Genomic DNA, 19,777 nt, shown 5'->3' with positions numbered 1-19,777 from the left:
TCATCGACAGTGGCTACTAAGTGGGTGGTGGGTGGGCGGCGAATTTCTTCGTCATCCGCATCCCCATCCTGCCGGACATAGTTCGGCCAGGCCTCTCCTGACAAGGAGAGAGACCTTAATGAGTTATGTATGTCGCCAAAGGGCGAGTGCTGAAAAATATCCGTGGAGGTAAACTCCATGATCGGCGCCCAATCGGATTCGACAGGAACGGGCGCAGGCGGTTCGGAGTCTGTGGCCGGAGAAGGATCCGGCAGTTTGGCAACACGGCTCTCGTGAAGGGTAAGGTCGATATTCGGCTCGATCGCCGCTGAGGATACGACCTCCGTGACGGGGTCCATCCACCCGTCCATGGATGGCGCAACTGGCTCTGAATTGAGGCTCGGAGCGACTGCCGGTGCGATCTCCTAAATACGGTCCGATGGTAGAGCTAAATCGTACTCATCGTGACCACGCGGCGCACAAGGCAGGGGCTCGAATCCGTCGAAGATCAAGTCTCCGCGGACATCGGCCGTGTAGTTTAAGCTTCCAAACCTGACCTGGTGGCCAGGGGCGTAACTTTCGATCTGCTTCAGATGGCCAAGGGAGTTGGCCCGCAATGCGAAGCCGCCGAACACAAAGATCTGTCCGGGGAGAAAAGTCTCACCCTGGACTGCATCGCTATCGATGATCGTAGGAGCCATCAAGCCTAACGGCGACGACACAGAGGAACTCTCAATGAAAGCACCAATGTCGATGTCAAAACCAGCGGATCTCGGGTATGGGGTCCCGAATTGTGCGTCTAAGGCGGATGGTAACAAGAGGCAGGGAACGATGTTTTACCCAGGTTCGGGCCCTCTTGATGGAGGTAAAACCCTACGTCCTGCTTGATTTATTCTTGATGATATGAGTATTACAAGAGTTGATGTACCACGAGATCGGAGAGGCTAAACCCTAGAAGCTAGCCTATGGTATGATTGTATGTTGTCCTACGGACTAAAATCCTCCGATTTATATAGACACCAGAGGGGGCTAGGGTTACACAGGGTCGGTTACAAAGAAGGAGATATACATATCTGTATTGCCTAGCTTGCCTTCCACGCCAAGTAGAGTCCTAACCGGACACGAGACGAAGTCTTCAATCTTGTATCTTCATAGTCCAACAGTCCGGCCAAAGGATATAGTCCGGCTGTCCGGAGACCCCCTAATCCAGGACTCCCTCAAGAAGCAATACCAGAAAAAAGCAATCAACATAGTAAACAACCTTCACATAAACATGGCATGATGCACAACCAAGTATGATGCATGACCGGTTTAAAGAGGCATGGCATGACAAAGTGCAACAAACAATACTACACATTAAGTAGAGCTCAATATGTAACAAGTTGCATATTGACGAAACACCACATTCAAATATTTAGTTAGCTCTCGTTTATGCTACTCAACAAGTTTAAATATTCTTAACATGGCAAGAGGTGAAGCATAACAAAACTACACTATCTAAGCAATTTAAATGGGGTCGGAAATAACAAACAACAAATCCAAAAAACCCCCATGTGCATATTTTGGATTTGCTACTGTTCTGCCCTAAACCATATTTTAGAGTTGTTAAACATGCAAAGTAATGCCACCATGTTAATCTATGCATTTTTCTAAGCAAGTTACATATAATTTATATAATTCAGAGCTACGGTTATTTAGTTATGAAATAAACCACTTTAACAAGTCATTTAAGCAAATTAATGCAAACATCAAGTTAGACATTTTTAACATGCATGAAAGTAACATATTATGAAACTAGACGAAATACTAAGCATTTTACATATATAAAACATTTTAATATGATGCACGGTTCATGAGTTATTATACGCATGAACATGGAGGTTTTTTTTGTAAAACTGTAAACTCTGGGTAATTACAGAAATCCGCAGAGCCTAAAAAACCTATACGGGCCAAATCTGGCAGGCTGGCCCAACAGTAAAAAAAGGAGGGGCGCTGGGGTCAGCTCACCCATGGGCTTGGCCCGGTGGGTGGAGGAGGAAGCAGCAGGCCGGATCTAGAGGTGGGCCTTGGTAGGGCTGGGTCGACGCGCTGCTGGCCCACGCGGCGATCGAGGTGGGGTGCGGTCAATGTGGCTGGGACGAGCGAGGCGCGTCTGCAGCATCCTCCTCTCGAACAGAGGCAAAGGAGGCGCATGTCGAGGCACTGCTCCATCCCGGGGTCTGGGCACCGACGTCTCAGCGAACCAGGGAGATGGAGGTCTACGACGCTGGTGGTCGCCGGCGCGGGCGGGCGCAGCAGATCCAGCCAGACAGAGCCCCACGGGATCCGGCGATGGGTCTTGACAGGGCGATGGCCAGGCGATGACCATGGCGGTCCCTGTGAGAGAGAGATGTGAGAGGAGGGAGTAGAAGGCAGGGAAGGAGAAGGGAAGGAGAAGGGGAGGCCTGGCCTAGTCGACGGCGGTCAACAGGGCGGCATCGTGCTCGAGGACGAGCTCGGTGTGGGGCGCAGGCGCACGTAGAAGGCGAGCGGGGCGACGCTGCGTTCATCCCAGATGGGCGCTGGCAGGAGGATGTCGTCGCTTGGCGGGGTGTGGAAGAGCAGGGGCGTCAGGGATGGACATGACAAGACAGATCCGGTCGCTGGGCCCCGGATCTGGCCTGAGACGGGTGAGGGAGGCGCAGTCATGGAGCTGCAAGCGGCGGCGCCATGGTTGAGAGCTCCTGTAGTTTGAACTGAGGGAGACAGGAAGGTCAGACCCTACTCGCAGCTGCACGGGGATGAGAAGGAGCTGTTGGCTGGCTTGGGGCTAAAAACGAGGGGAGGTGGTGGATCGGGAGGGATCCCGATGGAGTGGCGGCTGGTGGATGGGTGGATCGAGGTGGGGATGGATTTGGTTGGCTGGTGACTGAAATCGAGGAGGATGGGATCAGGAGCTTCGCTCGTTGGCTCGGGTTCGATCCCGAGGAAGGAGGAGACTGGTCGGTGGTCGATGGCAATGGTTTGTTGAGTGGATCGGGATGGGATCCCGAGGAAGATAGTGCGGCGGCGGCTAGGGTAGGATCCCTAGAAAACAGGGTATGGGTCTAAAGATGGACTAGGGGTCTATATATATACGAAAGCGGGATGATTTGGATCCTCTAATCGCGATCGTGCGGTCCGGAATAAATGCGTTAGGGAGTCCGAATGAGAAACCGAAGATATTTTAGGGATGTTTGGGGAAGATCCGGACCTAACGGTCACGACTACCCGGTTCAGGTTCGGGGAAGTTTCAGACACACACGCGAGGGGTCGATGAAATGTGTAGAGAGGTTGGACATATTGATGAGAAGGGAAATCGAAGACAACAGGGTTTGACAAAAGGCCACGGAGAAGACAATAGAGAGAGCGCAACCCGGCTGGTCTGAGAGAAGGTCAACAGAGACAAGGGAGAAGAGGCAACTACGAGCGCATGCAAATTTTATGTAAACATGTTGATGCAATGCTCATGATGACATGATGAAATGCAACAAACAAAAGAAACACACAGTAACAATGAAAAAATGGAAGGCGTCTGGAGCGTCGGTCTCGGGTCGTTACACGATACCTCCTCGATCTTCGAACACTTCATCCCCATAAAACTTAACCAAACTTTTTTATTAGCGGGATTAGTACATATAACATCAAATACCATCATGTCCTGCCATAACATTATTGTATAATTACAATTGAACATTACCCACTGTATGCTATCATAATTCTATGGCTCCCAAATCAACGGGGCTCAACAGGATTTTAAACATACGCAAATAACGGAACTATAACAACAATTTGTGAAAACAGGACAATGTGCAAAGATGCAGATGCTACATATACTTCTGTAACTCAAAACATTCTGAAAATTCGGAAAAAATAAAAATTTGCATAGAAGTATTGTGTAAAAAATTCATAATTTTTGCATGTTCCAGTAAAAAAATGTAAATTCATGCTACAACAAAAGTTTCTGTTTTGCACCGCACACACAAAATAAGCAATTTAAACATCCTAAAGGTAAATCTTGGCACATTATTTTTATAATACAATAGGTTTGTATAAGGGGATAATTATTTTTGTTGAAAAGTTTCTGTAATTAAGATTCACAAAGTTTCCATGGGCATGAACAAGGTTCAAGGCATGCTCCCACGTCCACGGTGCTCGTCTTTCTCACTTTCACTTTTCTTTTCGAAAAGTTTTAGGTTACCCTCTATATTTTTATTTGGTTTTCAAATTTTTATAGGAAAACAATAGAATAAAATGACTCTCTAAAACTTCCAAGTTTTCTCCCTGGCAGTGCTTTCTTTAAAGCCATTAAGCTAGGCATAAAAGTGCTCAAGTAATTGATCCACCCGGATCTATCCCAAGGTATATCAAAGCCAATTTTAATTAACAATGATTTGTATTTTAGTAGTGATCACAAAGCAATATATATCGGGCAACAACGAAGTCTAACTCTCTTCCTATGCATCGGCATGTCCTAAAAGAATAATTCATGCACACAAAGTAAAGTCCAATGCATAGTATAAACAATTTCTTGCAATTTTATCATATTGGAAAGATACAGAGGTGAAGATGTGGTTCCTCTCTCATAATAATTGCAAGTAGGAGCAGCAAGCACATGCATATTATGTCCATCAAAGTCATCATGTGCAAAGGTAAAACACAACCCATCAATATAATCCTTAATAAGCGCAAACTTCTCCGATATAGTGTAGTTGGGAGAATTCAAAAAGATAATATGACTATCATGTGTGGGTGCAATAACAACAATTTCATTCTTAACTTAAGGAACTATATCAAGTTCATCTCCATAAGCATAATCCAAATTGACATCATGGCCACAAGCATAGCAGGCATCAATTTCTTCAAAAAGGGATATTTCAATCGAATCTAAGGGATCGTAGCAATTATCATAGCATTTATCCTTCGGTAAGCACGGAGGGAAATTAAACACTGTATGAGTTAAAGAGTTACTCTCATTAGAAGGTGGGCATGGGTAGCTAATCCGCTCTTCCTCCTTTTGTTCTTCGCTCTCCTCCTCATCTTTTTCATCTAATGAGCTCACAATTTCAGCAATTTCTTCTTCCAATGTTTCCTGCAAAATATTAGTCTCTTCTGGGACATGATGTCTACTACGCAACTTTATTCTTGTAGACTTGTGTTGGGCTTCCAAGCGCAGAGTTTTGTAGGACAATAACAATTTTCCCTCAAGTGGATGACCTAAGGTTTATCAATCCATGGGAGGCATAGGATGAAGATGGTCTCTCTCAAACAACCCTGCAACCAAATACAAGAAATCTCTTGTGTCCCCAACATACCTAATATAATGGAAAATTGTATAGGTGTACTAGTTCGGCGAAGAGAAGGTGATAAAAGTGTAATATGGATGATAGAAATATATTTTTGTAATCTGAATAAATAAAAACAGCAAGGTAGCAAATAGTATTGCAATGCTTGAAAATGAGGCCTAGGGTCCGTACTTCCACTGCAATCTCTCAACAATGCTAATATAATTGGATCATATAATCGTCCCTAAACGTGCAACAAAGAATCAAAGTTCCTATCTAGCGGAGAACATACGAAGAAATCGTTTGTAGCGTACGAAACCACCTCGAAGCTATTCTTTCCGATCGATCTATCCAAGAGTTCATACTAAAATAACACCAAATAATTTCAGATTTGTAATACTCAATCCAACACAAAGAATTTCAAAGAGTGCCCCAAGAGATTTCTACCGGAGAAACAAAGACAAGAACATGCATCAACCCCTATGTGTATATTACCCCAATATCACCTTGGGAATCCGCGAGTTGAGTGCCAAAACATATATCAATTGAATCAATACGATACCCCATTGTCACCACGAGTATTCATATGCAAGACATGTATCAAGTGCTCTCAAATCTATACAAGTATTTAATCCGACAACAACGAAATCTCAAAGGGAAAAACTCAATTCATCACAACAAGATAGAGAAGGGAAAACACCATATGATCCGACTATATTAACAAACCCCGCGATACATCAAGATCGTGCAATCTCAGGAACATGAGAGAGAGAGATTAAACACATAGCTACTGGTACAAACCCTCAGCCCTAAGGGTGGACTACTCCCTCCTCATCGTGGTGGCCGCCGGGATGATGAAGATGGCCACCGGAGATGATTCCCCCTCCGGCAGGGTGCCGGAACGGGGTCTAGATTGGTTTTCGGTGGCTACAAAGCCTTGTGGCGGCGGAACTTCTGATCTAGGGTTACCCTGATGGTTTCTATATTTATAGGATTTTTTGGCGTTGGTTTCACGCTAAGATGGGCCTTGAGGTGAGCACAACCCATTGGGGCAAGCCGGGCCCACTAGGCGCGCCCCGGTGTCTCGTGCCCTACTCCTTCATCTTCTGATCCTTCCATGAAGCTTCGGGGGTCTCTTTTGTTCCAAAAAAATCATCGAATTTTTTTGGCTCATTTGGAGAACTTTCATTTCTGCACAAAAAACAACACCATGGTAGTTCTGCTGAAAACAGCACCAGTCTGGGTTAGTTCCATGCAAATCATACCAAAACCATATAAAATTATTCTAAACATAGCATGAATACTTCATAAATTATAGATACGTTGGAGACGTATCGGGACAACGGAGACTTTCTCAATAAATTCTTTAACATACGGATTAGAAGCATAGTCTTCATAGCAATATTTAAGTATGACAAAATTTTCAGATTTTTAAAGAGTAACATCATACTTTTCAATCAAAGAAGCAATTTCATAGGCACCCTTAAAATAAACAAATTCTTTAATTTTTTCAGTATCTTAGTAATTATAAATAGCTTTGGCATAAGACGATAAGATTGCATTATCCTTAAACTCACATTGGACGGTAAGGTGGCTTTTAGGGTCTTTAGAACAACAAGTAAGATCATGTATTTCACATAAATTCCAAGAAAGAAATGCAAATTATTAATATGATGCCCTAAGAGTTTCCCTTTTTGAGATAAGTAGTGTCGCAAAAATAAGCATGCTCATCTAATGATTTTCCCTCAGCTAAGCTAGTTGGGTTTTCAGCACAAGCACATAGGGATCAAAGATGATCCAAGTAGAAAGCTTCAACAGTTTGATAGATTTTGGGTGGTTCTTCAACCATTGGTTTAGCAAGTACAACTAATTTTTTTGGTGTTTTACGTTTCCTACCCATAACTAAAGATAGAAAACAAGAGCAAAAAATAAAACTACTTAGTGGTAAAGCAAACAAGCACACACGAGAATATTCACCCCATGCTATTGCTCCCCGGCAACAGCGCCAGAAAAGGTCTTGATAACCCACAAGTATAGGGGATCAATTGTACCTTTTTCAATAAATAAGAATTTCGAACCCAACGAGGAGCTAAAGGTAGGATTTATATTCCCTTCAACTTCTATTGACCACCGATACCACTCTACGCACACTTTAATGTTCGCTTTACCTAGAACAAGTATGAAACTATTTTGTAGGTGAAAGGATAAGTTTGCAAGGATAAAACTAGAGGTACTTAGCGAGAATTAAACTACGATTAATTTGCAAGATAATAAAGATAGTTGTTTAGTAGAAAGATTTTTGTAACACAAGAGAAAGATTTGTCCCAAGGCAATCGATAACTAGACCGGTAGTCATTATTGCAATTTTATATGAGGGAGAGGCATGAGCTAACATACTTTATGTACTTGGATCATATGCACTTATGATTGGAACTCTAGCAAGAATCCACAACTAATAAAGATCATTAAGGTAAAACCCAACCATAGCATTAAGTATTAAGTCCTCTTTACTCCCATACGCAACAACCCCCTTACTCAGGTATGTGTTACCGTCATTCATGCCACCCACTATAAGCGAATCATGAACGTATTGCAACACCCTACAATGGGAATCCCTCATGCTTCTGAGACACGGAGGGCACCATAGGATAGCACCAAAATAAAATATACAACTTAAACCAATCACGATCATCAATCAACCCATAGGACAAAACGAATCTACTCAAACATCATAGGATGGCAACACATCATTGGATTACAATATGTAGCATTAAGCTCCATGTTTAAGTAGAGATTACAACAGGGAGAAGAGGTGTTACATCTCTGCATAGAGGGGGAGAGAGTTGGTGATGACAGCGGCGAAGTTGTTGGTGTAGATCGCTATCACGATTATTGCCCCGGCGGCGTTCCGGCGCCACCGGGAGAGAGGGGGAGAGAGCCCCTCCTTCTTCTTCTTCCTTGGCCTCCCCCTATAAGGGAGGAGAGTTCCCCCTCTGGTTCAAGGCCTCCATGGCGGCTGAGGGGCGGGAGACCCTCCGAGATTGGATCTCTCTCTCTCTCTCACTGTTCTCTTTTGTTTCGCGTTCTTCTTTTCTAGCCAAAAAACTGTTTCTTAAATATCCGGAGATCCGTACCTCCGATTGGGCTCAAATTTTAACACGTTTTTTCATATATTATCTTTCTTGCAGCGAAATAAGGGGGCAACCGACTTACAAGGTGCTCACAAGCCACCGGGGCAAGGCCACCCCCTGGGCGCGCCCTGGTGCCTCGAGGCCTTGATAACCCACAAGTATAGGGGATAGTTTGTAGCCTTTTTTGATAAATAAGAGTGTCGACCCAATGAGGATCTAAAGGTATAAAAATATTCCCTCAAGTTCTATCGACCACTGATACAACTCTACGCACGCTTGACGTTTGCTTTACCGGAAACAAGTATGAAACTATTTGGCAAGAATAAATCTACGAGTACTTTGCGGGAATAAAACTACGAATAAGTTACAAGGTAATAAAAGTGGATAGCCTTTGTCAACAAGTAAGTTATTTGTCCCTAGGCAATCGATAACAAGTACCGGTAATCATTCCTGTAATTTTATATGAGGGAGAGGCATGAGCTAACATACTTTCTCTACTTGGATCATATGCACTTATGATTGGAACTCTAGCAAGCATCCACAACTAGTAAAGATCATTAAGGTCGTGAAAACCAACCATAGCATGAAGTATCAAGTCCTCTTTACTCCCATAGGCCATAACCCACCTACTCGGGTTTAAGTTTCTGTCACTCTTGCAACCCACCGTAAGCAAACCATGAACATATTGAAACACCCTACAGCGGGGGCCCCTCACGTTTGCGCGAGACAGAGGGAACCGTAGGACAACACCATAAATAAAATATACAATCATACCAACCAAGATCATGATTAACCCATAGGACAAAACGGATCTACTCAAACATCATAGGATAACCATAGATCATTGGGAAATAATATATGGAGTTGAGCACCATGTTTAAGTAGATATTACAGCGGGGAGAAGAGGTGTTACACCGCTGCATAGAGGGGGAGAGAGTTGATGTTGACGGTAGCAAGATTGTTGATGTAGATCATCGTCCCAATAGTTGCCCTCGGCGGCACTTTGGCGCCACCAGAAGCGAGGGGAAGAGAGCCCCCCTCCTTCTTCTTCTTCCTTGGCCTCCCCCCTAGATGGGAGGAGAGTTCCCCTCTGGTCCTTGGTCTCCATGGTCGCGGAGGGGCGGGAGCCCCTCCGAGATTGGATCTCCCTCTCTGTTCTCTTCTGTTTAGCGTTCCCATATTTGGCCGAAAACCGTTTCCTATATTCCCGGAGATCCGTAAATTCGATTGCGCTGAGATTTTAACATGATTTTTTTCTGGATAAGCTTCCTTGCGCCCGAAGTAGAGGTTCAACCAACGTACGAGGTGGGCACAACCCACCACTGCGCGCCAGGGGCCTCTGGCGCGCCCTGGTGCCTTGTGCCCTGTGTGGGCCTCCGTTTGCGGTGATTCCAACTCCCAAAAATCACATATATTCCAAAATAATTCTCCGTAAAATTTTATTGCATTTGGACTTTGTTTGATATGGATACTCTGCGATACAAAAAACATGCAGAAAACAGGAACTGGCACTTGGCACTGGATCAATAGGTTAGTCCAATAGATCATATAAAAAGTTGCCAAAAGTATGTGAAAGTGATATAATATTGGCATGAAACAATAAAAAATTATAGATACGACGGAGACGTATCAACATCCCCAAGCTTAATTCCTGCTCGTCCTTGAGCAGGTAAATGATAAAAAAAGATAATTTTTGATGTGGAATGCTACCTAACATAAACTTGATCATATGTCTAGTCATGACATGAATATTGAGACATAAGTGATTCAAAGCAATAGTCTATAATTTGACATAAAGATATCAATACTCAGGCATCCCAACAAACAATCATGTCTTTCAAAATATCAACGCTAAAGAAAGCTACCCCTACAAAATCATATAGTCTTGTCATGCTCTGTCTTCTTAACACAAAGTATTTAGCATGCACAACCCCAATGACAAGCTGAGCAATTGGTTCATACTTTTTAACACGCTACAGCTTTTTCAACTCTCACGCAATACATGAGCGCAAGCCATGGAGATAGCACTACGGGTGGAATAGAGTGTAATGATAGAAGACAAAAAAGGAGAAAGTCTCACATCGATGCAGCTAACCAACGGGCTATGGAGATGCCCATAAATTGATATCAACATGAGGAGTAGGGATTGCCATGCAACGAATGCACTAAGAGCTATAAGTGTATGAAAGCTCAATATGAAAACTAAGTGGGCGTGCATCTAATTCTATAATTAAAAATTCCTACTAGTATATGAAAGTGACAACATAGGAGACTCTCTGTATGAAAGACATGGTGCTACTTTGAAGCACAAGTGTGGTAAAGGATACTAACAATGCCCCTTCTCTCTTTTTTACTTATTTCTTTTTCTTCTTTTTCTTTTTTCTTTTTTTTTCTTTCTTTTTTTCTTTCTTTTTTTATTTTCTTATTTTCCTTTTATATATTTTTCTCTCTCTCATTGTCCGGAGTCTCATCCTAACTTGTGGGGGAATCATAGTCTCCATCATCCTTTCCTCACCGGGGCACTGCTCTAAAAATGAATAATGATGATAATCACACTTCTATTTACTTATAACTCAAAATAAACAAAAATTACAACTCGATACCTATGACAAAATATGACTCTATATGAATGCCTCTGGCATGTACCAGGATGTGCAATGATCTAGCATAACATGTATGAAAAATGATGAACGGTGGCTGAGCCACAAACACTATGTCAACTATATGATAATGCAAAGCAATATGACAATGAATGCTCAAGTCATCAAACGGAAGCGGTGGAAGTTGCATGGAAATATATCTTGGAATGACCATGGAAAATCCATAATAGGTAGGTATGGTGGCTGTTTTGAGGAAGATATAATAAGCTTATGTGTGATAGAGCGTATCATATCACGCGGTTTGGATGCTGTTCGATCGTGGCTTCCTGCAAACCCTTGAGGTTCGAAAACTGGGGTGAGCACGAAGATCTCTCTCTCTCTCGCTCGCTCACTCTCAGAACGATCTCTAGGCCTAGCTCGCCGAACCCAAGGAACAAGAGACACGAGAGTTTATACTGGTAGGGCGACCATTTTGGTGTAATACCCTACTCCAGTGTGGTGTGGTGGATTGCCTCGTAGGCTGAGGATGAACTAGTACAAGCGATGAATAGCCTCCTGAGGAGAGGTGTTGTTTAGCTCGGTGAGCTTGTGTGTGTGGGGATGGTCCGAATGATCCGTCCCTTGCTAAGGTGGTGGCTAGTCCTATTTATAGAGGCCCTGGTCCTCTTCCCAAATGTTTAGGCGGGAAGGGATCCCACAATGGCCAATTTCGAAGGGAGACAGCTAGTACAAGCTATCATGACAAAAGGTGGTCTTTGCCTGCCAAAGGCTCTGGTGGTGACGCCGCCGTGGGCTCCGCGTTGACCTCCATCCTACTGGTCTTGGTCTTGTTGCACCGATATGGAAACCTTTGCCTAATGCCTCGGGACTCCTCGCCTGCGCTTGCCCCTTTAGCACCAAAGAGGAAACTGGCACCCTGCGCCCGCTGGCGCCCGCCTGGCCTTGGTCGTCACGGCTCACGTCACGTGGACCTCGCGAGGTGCACCTTGCATAGATATCTCTGCTCCTTGGGAGCTAGCCTGCGGAGGCTGCCCCCAGGAGGTCTTGGCGTCATCCGCCTCACGAGGCTTGGCCCCTCGTGAGGGTCTTGAATGGTTGCTGATGAAGATGGGACGTACCAGGCCGCTGGATGAGCCACGCCCTGGGCCGCAGGCAGGTAAGTCTGGGTACCCCCGTTACCAAGACGCCGACAGATGCACCTGTGAAGTTTGCACCGATTCTCGAGGTGAGAAAGGGCAATGCACGGTATCGTAGAGGCTAGCAAATTGCGAAAAGGTAAGCGTGCGTATAATCCATGGACTCACATTAGTCATAAAGAACTCATATACTTATTGCAAAAGTTTATTAGCCCTCGAAGCAAAGTAGTACTACGCATGTCCCTAGGGGGATAGATTGGTAGGAAAAGATCATCACTCGTCCCCGATTTCCACTCATAAGGAAGAAAATCAATAATAAATCATGCTCCAACATCATAGCATAATGAGAGATTATACGTGCATGCTTCGAGAATCACAAACCTTAACACCAATATTCTTACTAACCACAACCATTTACTAATACCTCCTGTCGTGGGTTTGTCATGGCAGATGTCCTCGTGAAAGGACTTAGTCGTGGAGCCATCGCTACGAGTTAGTTTAAAGGGGTTAAACCGGACAAGGGACACGAGGGTTTTTATACTAGTTCAGCCCCTTCGATGAAGGTAAACGCCTATGTCTAGTTGTGTTTGGTATTGCTGGGGATTCGATGACCAGGGAGCGAATCCGCTTTGCCTGGCTCTCGAGTTGTTGTCTGTTGTCCTTAAACCGCTGCCGGGTCGTCCCTTTATATACACAGGTTGACGCCCGCCGGTTTACAGAGTCCCGAGGCCAGATCATAAACGTGTCTGGTTCGGTCTCTATCCTTCCTATCTTACAATGCAAGTTACATGAGAAAGTCGGTTTACATCTACAGGCCTTAATTCGCCATTGGGCCTTGGGCCTTCGTAAAGCGCCACCATCCTTACGTCTTTATGGGCTTTTGATCTTCTTGGAGTTAATCCAGCTACTCCTGGCCGGTTTACGTCCAGTAGTAATATCCCCAACATTAGGCCCCAGATTGATTTGAACTTGTTCATGTCAATCTTGAACACTTATAAAAATTCTTCTCTTGCACCTTCACCTTGATCTTGTAAACCGCCGTGACGTCATACTCCAGGATTATGTCAAATCGCCATGACATCATCTTGTTATTTAAAAATGGTACATCTCACCCTCAGTTAATGAGCCTCTGACAATCGAGGCAACCGGTCCTGTTAGGTATCCAATATCCCGACCCCTTGATTCTCGCGCCTGTTACCTCCCCCTTTACCTTATAAATAGGGCCACGGGTCATTTCCTTTTTTCCCTCCGTCTCTTCGCTTCTTCTTCCTCCTCGCGACACCTCTGCACCCGAGCACCGCCGCCGTCGCCGAGCTTCGCTTCCGCCTCTCCGTTGGCCGCTGCATCGACCTGGTTGCACCAGAGAGCCGCGACATACCTCCGCTGCTGCAACAGCCGCTGTAAGTCTTTCCCTTTCCTCCTCTGTAGATCTATCTAGGGTTTCATTGTTCCTCGAAGTTCATCGAAGCTCCGGCACTGTTCTTCCCTGTTCCTCCTTAGTCCATGGATAAAAACCTCCAGCTTGATGTATTCCGTGTAACAGCTACAACATTCCTTATCTTCTGCTATCACAACAAACCCTTATGCGCATAAAAACTAATCTGGACCTTTTTGAACCACTTTGGGACCAACCTTTTTAGGTCTAAATCTTTTTGTTTTCCTGTCTTACGGTAGATCCAAAATTTCCATGTAATCTTGTGAAACCTGTTTTACCTTATTTAGTCGTTCTTGCCTTAGATCTGTATCTTCTTTATCACATAGGCGGTATACCTTTGTAGAAAGCAATCTATCACATACCATTAGTCCCCTTGTAAACTGGCAATCCCTTTATCTCCATTGTCATACTCCAGTTTAGCAGTATGCGTATACCTTTGTTCCGTTTATCACTTTGGCATTCATCATTGTATCAGCCTCCGGTTTACGAAATTTACATACTTGGATTTCTTTATCCCGTTGCACCTCATGCACTACCATGAATGAATTGTAAAGCGGCATTTCTTTTAGCTTTTCACTTGCAATGGCCAAGCAGTTTTATTCCTGCAACTGGGCTTCCTCCCGGGTTACCGAGGAGCAACTTAATGGAATGGTCAAAATTGGTACCTTACCAAAAAAGAATGAGATCCGGTGGCGAGTTCCTGGATCGGAGAACCCTCCCACTCCCAAGCAGGGTGAAGTAGCGGTGTTTGTTGATCACATAGGTCGTGGCTTCAAACCGCCCGGGTCAAAGATTTTCCGGGATGCGCTTGCCAGTTTCCAGCTCCACCCTCAAGATATTGGACCCAACTCGGTATCCAATATATGCAATTTCCAAGTCTTCTGTGAAGTGTACTTACAAGAAGAGCCAATTGTTGAACTATTCTGGGATTTCTTCCATCTAAACCGGCGCACTGAATTTGTAGACGGACCCAACACTGAACTCGGTGGCGTATCCATTCAAAAAAGAAAAGAGGTTGAATTTCCTCATGCCAAGCTGCACAGTCACCCCAAAGAGTGGAATCAAACTTGGTTCTACTATAAAGACACCTCCCGTGAAGACGAGAATCCTCTCCCGGGTTACCGTGCCCACTGGCTTGCCAATACTCATCCACTTCCACAGCGACTAAGTTCTCAAGAATGGGCCCCGTATGCACCTCAACTCGCCAAGCCGAGAGCCTTCCTGGCCAACAGTTTAATAGGTGTAGACTTTGTCCGTTGTTGGATATCTTGGAGCATCTTGCCGTTAAGGCGCCGCTCTGGCTTAATGTGCGAGTATACTGGTGAAGTAGGGGACTCCCAACGTCATACCAACATTCAGCTAACCGATGAAGAGGTCACCGAGGCCGTCAAGAAGATATTGAACGAATCGGAAGTTGTCTGCCACCAAACCGGCTTAGACCCCTTTTACACAAAAAACAAACCGCCTGCTGTAAGTATTGTCCTTCCGCTTTACACTTGATATATTTTAGACTGTACAACCTGTGAATACCCTTCTGCTTGTTTATAAACATGGTGATGATCCGTTCTGGAAGAAGAAACCTCAAGAAAAAGCGGCAAAGCCTTCCCGTACTAAAACAAAAGCCGTCAAGAAAACCTCAAAGCGGAAGGCAGCTGAACGCATCAGCATGGAACTGGATGACGACCCGGACGGAAGTTGAGGTAGAACTTGATTCACTTGGTTCCCTTTTCATGCATCTCATTAACAATGATACTGATACATCTCCGCCGTATCTACTTTTCCAAACACTTTTGCCCTTGTTTTGGACTCTAACTTGCATGATTTGAATGGAACTAACCCGGACTCACGCTGTTTTCAGCAGAATTGCTATGGTGTTATTTATGTGCAGAAACAAAAGTTCTCGGAATGACCTGAAACTTCACGGAACATCTATTAGGAAATAATAAAAAATCCTTGCAAAAGATGAAGGCCAGGGGGCCCACCACCTGTCCACGAGGGTGGGGGTGCGCCTTCCCCCCTAGGGCGCGCCCCCTATCTCGTGGGCCCCCTGGAGCTCCTGTGACCTCAACTCCAACTCTATATATTTGGTTTCAGAGAGAAGAATTCATCGCGTTTTACGATACGGAGCCGCCGCCAAGCCCTAAAACCTCTCGGGAGGGATGATCTGGAGTCCGTTCGGGGCTCCGGAGAGGGGAATCCGTCGCCATCATCATCGTCAACCATCTTCCATCACCAATTTCATGATGCTCACTGCCGTGCATGAGTAATTCCATCGTAGGCTTGCTGGATGGTGATGGGTTGGATGAGATCTATCATGTAATCGAATTAGTTTTGTTAGGGTTTGATCCCTAGTATCCACTATGTTCTGAGATTGATGTTGCTATGACTTTGCTATGCTTAATGCTTGTCACTAGGGCCCGAGTGCCATGATTTCAGATCTGAACCTATTATGTTTTCATCAATATATGAGAGTTCTTGATCCTATCTTGCAAGTCTATAGTCACCTATTATGTGTTATGATCCGTTAACCCCGAAGTGACAATAATCGGGATACTTACTGGTGATGACCATAGTTTGAGGAGTTCATGTATTCACTATGTGCTAATGCTTTGTTCCGGTACTCTATTAAAAGGAGGCCTTAATATCCCTTAGTTTCCATTAGGACCCCGCTGCCACGGGAGGGTAGGACAAAAGATGTCATGCAAGTTCTTTTCCATAAGCACGTATGACTATATTCAGAATACATGCCTACATTACATCGATGAATTGGAGCTAGTTTTGTGTCACCCTAGGTTATGACTGTTACATGATGAACCGCATCCGGCATAATTCTCCATCACCGATCCATTGCCTACGAGCTTTCCATATATTGTTCTTCGCTTATTTACTTTTCTGTAGCTATTGCTATCATCACTACAAAATACCAAAAACATTACTTTTACTACTGTTACCTTTTGCTACCATTACCACTACTATCATATTACTTTGCTACTAAATATTTTGCTGGAGATATTAAGTTTCCAGGTTTGGTTGAATTGACAAATCAGCTGCTAATACTTGAGAATATTCTTTGGCTCCCCTTGTGTCGAATCAATAAATTTGGGTTGAATACTCTACCCTCGAAAACTGTTGCGATCCCCTATACTTGTGGGTTATCAAGACTATTTTCTGGCGCCGTTGCCGGGGAGCATAGCTCTATTCTTTGAGTCACTTGGGATTTATATCTGCTTATCATTATGAAGAACTTGAGAGATCCAGAAAACAAGATTTATCCCTCAACTACGAGGGGAGGTAAGGAACTGCCATCTAGCTCTGCACTTGATTCACCTTCTGTTTTGAGTAAGCTTGCGACGCCTAAACCTGCTTCTGCTATTCGTTCTGATATGTCGCATGTTATTGATGATGCCACTTCTGCTATGCATGATACTTATGATGAAACTACATCTATGCTTGATACTACTGTGCCACTTGGTGAATTTCTTGATAAACAACTTGCTAGGGCTAGAGAGAATGAAAATATTGAATCTGATAATATTGATGAAAGTGATGATGAAGACTTGCCCGTTATCCCTAAGGGTTATGTTTTTGATAAAGAAGCTTCTTTAGCTATTTTAGCTTGAAAAGATAGTTATGAACTTAAGAGGTTATTAGCTAAATGGAATAAGCAATCTCTAAATGCTAGGATGAAACCAGACCCTGCTTTTGCTACTTCACCTATCTTTGTTACTGATAAGGATTATGAATTCTCTGTTGATCCTGATATAATTTCTTTGGTTGAAACTGATCCTTTTCATGGCTATGAATCTGAAACTGTTGTGGCACATCTTTCTAAATTAAATGATATAGCCACCCTATTCACTAATGATGAGAGAACTCGTTACTTTTATATCCTTAAAATATTTCCGTTCTCATTAAAGGGTGATGCTAAGATATGGTTTAATTCTCTCGATCCTGGTTGTGTGCGTAGTCCCCAGGATATGATTTATTATTTCTCTGCTAAATATTTCCATGCTCATAAGAAACAAGCTGCTTTGAGGGATATATATAATTTTGTGCAAATTGAAGAAGAGAGTCTCTCACAAGCTTGGGGGAGGCTTCTCCAATTACTTAATGCTTTGCCTGATCATCCTCTTAAGAAAAATTAAATACTTGATATCTTTTATAATGGACTAACCGATGCCTCCAGAGATTACCTGGATAGTTGTGCTGGTTCTGTTTTCAGGGAAAGAACACCGAATGAAGCTGAAATTATATTGAATAATATGTTGGCAAATGAAAATAATTGGACACTTCCTGAGCCAGCTCCTGAGCCTATTACTAAACCAACTCCGAAGAAGAGGGGTGTTTTATTTCTCAATCCTGAAGATATGCAAGAGGCAAAGAAATCTATGAAAGAGAAAGGTATTAAAGCTGAAGATGTTAAGAATTTACCTCCTATTGAAGAAACACACGGTCTTAATTTACCGCCCGTTGAAGAAACATATGATCTTAATCCATTACCCATTGAAGAAGTACATGGTCTTGATAACCTGACACAGGTAGTAAAGGTAAATTCTCTCTATAGATATGATAAAGCTGAAATCCCATTTACTAATTTTGCTAGCCCATGCTTAGATGAGTTTGATAAATTTATGGCTAAGCAAGATGATTTTAATGCTTATTTTGGTAGACAATTGAAATACAATTCAAATATGCTTGAACACTTGGGTGATTATATGGCTAATGTCAAAGGTGAACTTAAACTTATTAGTAAACATGCTTCTATGGTTACCATTCAAGTAGAACAAGTACTTAAGGCTCAAAATGATTTACTCAATGAATTGAATAGTAAGGATAATGATAATGCTGTTAAAGTTATGACTAGAGGTGGTAAAATGACTCAGGAACATTTGTATCCTGAAGGCCATCCTAAGAGAATTGAGCAAGATTCTCAGAGAAATAATGTGGATGCACCTAGTCCTTCTAAAATGAAGAAAAAGAAAAATGATAGGACTCTGCATGCTTCTAGTGAACCTATTACTGTAACACCTGAGAATCCAAATGATATTTCTATCTCTGATGCTGAAACACAATCTGGTAATGAACCTAAAACTAGTGATAATGTTAATGATAATGTTCATGATGATGCTCAACCTAGTAATGATAATGATATAGAAATTGAACCTGTTGTTGATCTTGATAACCCACAATCAAAGAATCAACGTTATGATAAGAAAGACTTTGTTGCTAGGAAACACTGTAAGGAAAGAGAGTCTTGGGTTCAGAAACCCATGCCTTCTCCTCCCAAACCATCCAAGAAAAAGGATGATGAGGATTTTGAGCGCTTTGCTGAAATGATTAGACCTATCTTTTTGCGTATGCGATTAACTGATATGCTCAAAATGAATCCTTATGCTAAGTATATGAAATAAATTGTTACTAATAAAAGAAAGATACCGGAAGCTGAAATTTCCACCATGCTTGCTAATTATACTTTTAAGGGTGGAATACCAAAGAAACTTGGAGATCCCGGTGTACCAACTATACCATGCTCCATTAAAAGAAACTATGTTAAAACTGCTTTATGTGATCTTGGAGCTGGTGTTAGTGTTATGCCTCTCTATTTATATTGTAGACTTGATTTGAATAAGTTGACACCTACTGAAATATCTTTGCAAATGGCTGATAAATCAACTGCTATACCTGTCAGTATTTGTGAGGATGTGCCTGTTGTAGTTGCAAACGTTACTATTTTAACGGACTTTGTTATTCTTGATATTCCCGAGGATGATAGTATGTCTATTATTCTTGGAAGACCCTTTTTGAATACTGCAGGGGCTGTTATTGATTGCACTAAAGGCAATGTCACTTTTCATGTTAATGGTAACGAGCATATGGTACACTTTCCAAGGAAACAACCTCAAGTTCATAGTATCAACTCTATTGGAAAAATTCCATCTATTATATTTGGAGGTTTTGAATTTCCTCTTTCTACTGTCAAGAAGAAATATGATATTCTTGTTATTGGGGATGTGCATATCCCCGTTGAGGTAACATAGTGTTATTCAAAATTCCATGTTATTCAGAATGATTTCATTAACAAGACTTGATCAACCTTGTTAGTGGATTCCTTTTGATGATCATGAGATGGATGAAACTAGAAGGCACAACCTGCTGTACCCTCCTCTTACTTTCTGTTATTTATATTAAATAA

This window comes from Triticum urartu, chromosome 3A (genome assembly GCF_056163025.1).
Source record: "Triticum urartu cultivar PI428250 chromosome 3A, HENAU_Tu73, whole genome shotgun sequence".
Classification (NCBI taxonomy): Eukaryota; Viridiplantae; Streptophyta; class Magnoliopsida; order Poales; family Poaceae; genus Triticum; species Triticum urartu.
This window is presented reverse-complemented; position numbering follows the sequence as displayed.